The sequence below is a fragment of the Vicia villosa genome, linkage group LG6, assembly GCF_029867415.1.
Source record: "Vicia villosa cultivar HV-30 ecotype Madison, WI linkage group LG6, Vvil1.0, whole genome shotgun sequence".
In the NCBI taxonomy this organism is placed as follows: Eukaryota; Viridiplantae; Streptophyta; class Magnoliopsida; order Fabales; family Fabaceae; genus Vicia; species Vicia villosa.
Genome location: NC_081185.1, coordinates 95,732,376 through 95,738,211, shown reverse-complemented (window position 1 = coordinate 95,738,211; position 5,836 = coordinate 95,732,376). Strand labels below are relative to the sequence as shown.

General features: G+C 36.9%; 1 long non-coding RNA gene across 1 annotated transcript; it reads right to left on the bottom strand.

Annotated features, from left to right (window-relative positions):
• Positions 1-456: 456 nt before the first annotated feature.
• Positions 457-831, bottom strand: LOC131611909 (uncharacterized). The gene is made up of 3 exons (XR_009287230.1): positions 791-831; positions 604-699; positions 457-518 (listed from the first exon to the last, which is right to left on the bottom strand). It is a non-coding gene; the product is annotated as an uncharacterized LOC131611909 (long non-coding RNA).
• Positions 832-5,836: the final 5,005 nt, after the last annotated feature.

Here is a 5,836-nt window from a genome sequence, read left to right as displayed (position 1 = left end):
GGGCTTTAAGAGCGCTTTTTCCAGAAAAAGCGCTCTGATAGCCCCCCTATAAGAGCGCTTTTACAAAAGCGCTTTCGTATGTTGCTTTTTTTTTTTTTGCTTTTTTATTAATCTTTGGCAGCGCTTTTACAAAGAAGCGCTTTAGTAGGTGGGCCTTTAAAAGCGCTTTCGTTGCTAAATGAGGTATTTTAATGTGCAGCCTGTAATTTAATCCTCCCAGTCGACCTGTAATATTTTCGACCTGTAATATGTTTTCAGCCTGTAATATTTTCGACCTGTAATTTATTTTCGACGATATTATTTCAGCCATCAGTAAGACAATATATATATATACTAATATAATACCATTATAATATCCAAAATTATATATATACATCATTACAACATCAATAATATTATAGTTCAAATCGACACAAATCCTACATGAAAAAGCGCTTAATATAAAATTGACACAAATCCTCTTTTATTTCTTCCAACTTAAGTTTCGGGTACCCAGCAACACGGAATTCGTCAAGGTACTACAAAACAAAAACAAAATATGAATGATACATTTAGTTAAATGTAATAAATTATATGAAATTATCTTAAGTTATAAATTCATACCTTGAGCGGAATCTCTAATTGATTTGCCTGAAGGATTTCTTTCATAAACCTCAATACAAAGTATCCGCAATCGTAACTGTTTCGCTGTTGCGGACACTACATAGAAAAACAAATAAGATTCTATAGTTGTCTTGTTTTATCAAGTAGCATAAATATATTATAAGCAACATTGTGAAAAATAATGTACCTGCACTTGGATCCAAGTAATGTTGTTAGATTTAGTTCGGGATACCTGTGTGTCCCGTTGACTTCGGAACACTTGTATTGATCTAATTAACAAATATATAAAAGCATATGTTTAGATCAATCCCACAAATAAGTAAATATATAAATATACACGAATATATATTTAGAACGATCCCACTTACAAATCAACGATGTCCTTCATGGTCGGATAATTGGTCCATTCACCATTTACCGAATTCAGATAATACACGACTTCCCTTATAGGGTTGATAGCAAGCAGCAACCAGTGTGCTCTATAAATTAAAACAATAGGTTATATGAAAATTTTGCTATACACAAAAGAAACAGAGATTAGATGAACAAAGAATGAGAAACTAACCCTACTGGTCGGGTATTATACGCCCAAAGATGCAGACTTTCTGTATTGCCGGTGGACATGAATCTATCTACTAAGCGCTGTCTAACTGATTCCGGTTCCGAAGCAATTGCCATTCCGCTGCAGTGGGCGGAAGACAAGAAACAGAATCTGTTAGACAACGGAGTCCCGCGCAACACTCTGTCATACAACAACCTTAAATAAAAACATAATAAACATTAGATTATTTTTATTGAAATGTGTAAATAAATTATATTGTGGGACTAATTAAATAATATATCGGATGAGTGAATATTACCGGATGTATGAGTGCATGTTAGTGACGCCTAGTTGATCATGCTTAAAAATCTCCTCCAAGTCATCAATTGTAACAAGTGACTTGAATTCAATACCGAAGACACTTTCATCCATATCGATTTCACGTAAAGCACCATCCTTCAAATCGGACATATCAACCATTGTTGCGAGCGTCGACCGGTACCGAGGCACAAAAGCACCGCCTTTTTTTCCCGCTGGCTTCGGAGGACCAGTGGGTGGTACGGTACGAACTTGCTGCGTCACTTGTTGTGACTCCCGAGCGGATGCCTAAAAATCATATAAGTTAGGTAAAATATAAAATCATGCAGATTTAGATTCAGATTAATTATTAACACTTTAAATGTACCTCTTTTAGTGATGCAGCGGACTCCTCCTCCTGTAAAATCCCTTTACCCTTAACTGTGGGTTTTATAGGAGCAGTCTAAAATTAAAATGTAAAAAATAATTAATAAACGGTTTAGAATTGACATTCGAAAACTAAATGATTCATAATCGTTTTCAATATACCTCATCACTAATGGTAATGAGCTCCGAGGGCCATGCAACAAATGATCCTATTGCATCTCGCAGCAATGTCGTCTCTGAGACCATGTCAGGTACCGGTAGCATCGCATCATGATCTACTACAACATCCACCGATACTTTCAGGTGTCCATCCGGGAGCGGTCTATGGTGAAGTAAATCTCCCAAAGTGTTGTGCACTTTACCCTTGCCAACTAGTCGATAATTCGGTTCCGATAAGTATAGTTGGCAAGATGAAATGCCCTAAACCAATAGTAAATATAAAGTCATTATCATTAATAAAATAGAACAATTTAAAAGGAAAAAAAATTATAATTACCTCGGGAAATTTCCTTTGATAGTTGATACTAGCCTTATCACTAGTTTCTTTCACCGATGAAGTGTTGCACTTTTCTCTCATATACACTTCTTTATCTCTTTGCAATTCAGAGACTTGTGCTTGCAATTCCGCCAACTTTTGCAACACTTCTTCATTTGAAGGATTTCTTCTCCTAGGACTCTTGTAAAAAGAGGTTGGAGTCACACCATGACCCTTACCCCTCACCCGACCGGGATACTCAGGAGCATCTAGTGCTCTACTAAGTACGCTCCCCTCACCGGTGGATGCCGATTGCGACAAGGTCTCCTGTAATTCATTTACATTAAAAAATCATTTATATATTAAAAATCATTTGATTTAATTAAAGACACAGTATTATACTTACACATTCAGTAAAAACTCTCTGAACTTCGGGATCGACAGCTTGACTCTTGCCCACACGAGCTTCCCTCCACAACACATGTACAGGAAGTGAGGTTTCCTCACTTTTAGACTCCTCTAACTATGCATTGACACAAATGATGAAATCGTCAAATAAAACACATTTAGACAATTAATTAAAATGCATTTCTATTTACTTACAAGTTTATCCTCTAAGCGTGCATATCCCATACGCCCTTTTTTGTATGGATACGCGGGTTTGGATGCTCTCGCACTATTCGTGGCACTCCTTTTCCGAAAATCTTCATCTCTTTGATTTACAAACTCAGCCCAATCTTTTTCACCAATGAAGATCTCATACTTTTTTGACCGTCCCGGTGCCTCTTCAAGAAAGTTTCCATCTTTATCCTTAAGATAGGTGTTTGTCAAAAAGGCTTTCCACCCTCTATATCTTTTGCCGGCCAAACTAAGTATGTAGCGTTTACGATCATCTGGTATCTCAAAAGTCCTCTTCAAAAAAACATACGCATAGTGTGTTAGTATAAGTAATTTAAACAATTTATCGTCAAGATAATAACAACAATTAACCATATATGATATATACCTGAAGCTCGTCCCAAATCGCTTTTTTTTTCCGCATCCAACTCTTCGCTTTTCAGATTCCATTTAGCTGTGGAGACCGGAATATGCATACGAACAAGTGTACCAATATAGCTTGTCAACTTTGCAGAATTAGGACCAATTGCTTGTTTATCAGAATTCCAATCCAAACGGTATACTAATCCTTGGTCTCTATGTCAAACGATTCCCTTCATAATAGTGATGCCTCGTGCAACTTCTTTTGCTTCAGTATCAGGTGGAGCATTTGTATCCGTGGCATCTCTTTCTTGAGCATCTCTTTCTTGTGAGTTTTCTTGTGAGTTTTCAGGTGGAGCATCTCTATCCGGAGCCATTTAACCTGTATCAAACAAACTAAAGCACATTAGTACACTATTAATAAGCTAACAATCTATACAAGTAAAATGGAAGTCAAACCATGCATGTACAAGTGTATCGGAAACGAAATCGGTACAAATCAAAATAAGCGTCAGAAAAGAAAGTTGTCGGAATTGAACGAAATTTACATGGCTATGGTAAAACGTCCCCACGGACTCAAAAATAAAGTCGGTTTTCCGAAATTCAGACCCTAAGCCCGACTTTTGATTACGGGCAGAAGCAAAACCGATAAAAAAACAGTCCCGAAATGTAAAGATAAGTGCATGAGCAGCTCCGGAATCGTCAAAATAGTATAGTTACATGTAAAGAAGTCGACAAACGGATACATGGTTCAAAAGTTATGTACAAAACAAGAATATGCACCAAAATTGAATAAGTACTATACTATTGATTAAAACAATCGGTACAAATTGAATAAAACAAATTAGTCGGAATATGTATACTATTACCTTTATCACTAACGTCTCTTTCTTTTCTTGGTAGGATTGTGTTCTACGCGTCTCTTAACAACGCGGACGGTTGGATTGATCCAAATACCCTCATTATGATCATTTCTAGTACAAGATTCATTCTCATTTTGATCGTTTCTTGTACAAGATTCAATGCCAACACCAATATCACCTTGATATTCAATGTTTTCATCAACTATTTTGTTAGATAAAAGCACTATAGACCATTTCGTACTTGTCGGATCATTGACATAGAACACTTGTTTAGCTTGAGAGGCTAGAATGAAAGGCTCATCTTTGTACCCTACCCTATTGAGATCCACTTGCAAAAATCCTGACTTATCCATTCGTATGCCACTATTATTTTCAACCCACTTGCAACCAAATACAGGAATCTGAAACTTCGCGTAATCAAACACCAAAATGCGCTCGATAACCCCAAAATATGACAAATTTGCAAATTTCGGATTTAAGTCATTCGCACTTGATATGTGCATTGCTTCAGCTACCAAGGTAACACCACTATTTTGCATAGTACTTTTATCATCCTGTTCTTTGGTATAAAATGTGTATCCATTAATAGCGTATGCGCTATAAGAAAGCACAATTACAGTTGGACCATAGGCTAAACATCTCAACCTTTCTGTTACTGAAGCAGGATCTGAACGATACTTTGAATAAATATGATCCCTAAACCACGGTATGAAACTTCGATTGTGCTCTCGTACTATCCAGTTCTCATTTCTATTTGGATTTAAATCTCGGAGAACAACCTTGTGCATTTCACATACGGCTCAACCTCAATCTCATTGTGCAGAACATACAAGTGCGCTTGATCCCGTTCGACCATTGATACTGTCACAACTTTATTTCCAATTAGCCTTTTTCCTTCTTTTTTTCGACAATATGAGATTTGGGGAGTCCAATTGATTGAACATTTGACAGATATTCAGTACAAAACTCAACCGCTTCTTCAACAACGTATCGTTCGGCAATACAACCCTCCGGTCGACTTCTGTTTTTCACGTACCCTTTTAATATTTTCATATAACGTTCAGCAGGGTACATCCATCTCATATAAGCTGGTCCGCACAATTGTGTCTCTTTCACAAGATGAACGACTAGATGAACCATTATGTCAAAAAACGAGGGAGGAAAATACATTTCAAGATCACATAAAGTAACAACTATCTCTTTTTGCAATGTTGGTAAGATCGCGGGATCGACCACCTTACTGCAAATTGACCTGAAGAAGAAACACAGCTTAGTTATTGCGCTTCTTACTTTTTCTGGCAGAATAGAACGTATACCTATTGGTAAAAAATGTTCCATTATAACATGACAATCATGCGTCTTCAAACTCTTTAACTTGAGGTCTTTCATGGACACAAGTCTTCTAATATCTGAAGAGTAGCCTTCTGGAACTTTAACTTCACTGAGGAACTTACACAATGTTTTCTTCTCCTTTCTAGATAGAGTGTAAACAGCAGGAGGCAGATATGTTCGTCTTCCTTTCGTCACGGGTCCCAATTCAGTTCTCATCCCCATGTTTACCATGTCCTTCCTTATGTTAAGGTCATCCTTAGACTTTCCTTGTATATTGAGTAACGTACCTATGACGTTGTCAAATACATTTTTTTCAATATGCATAACATCCAGGAAATGTCTTACGTACAACGACTTCCA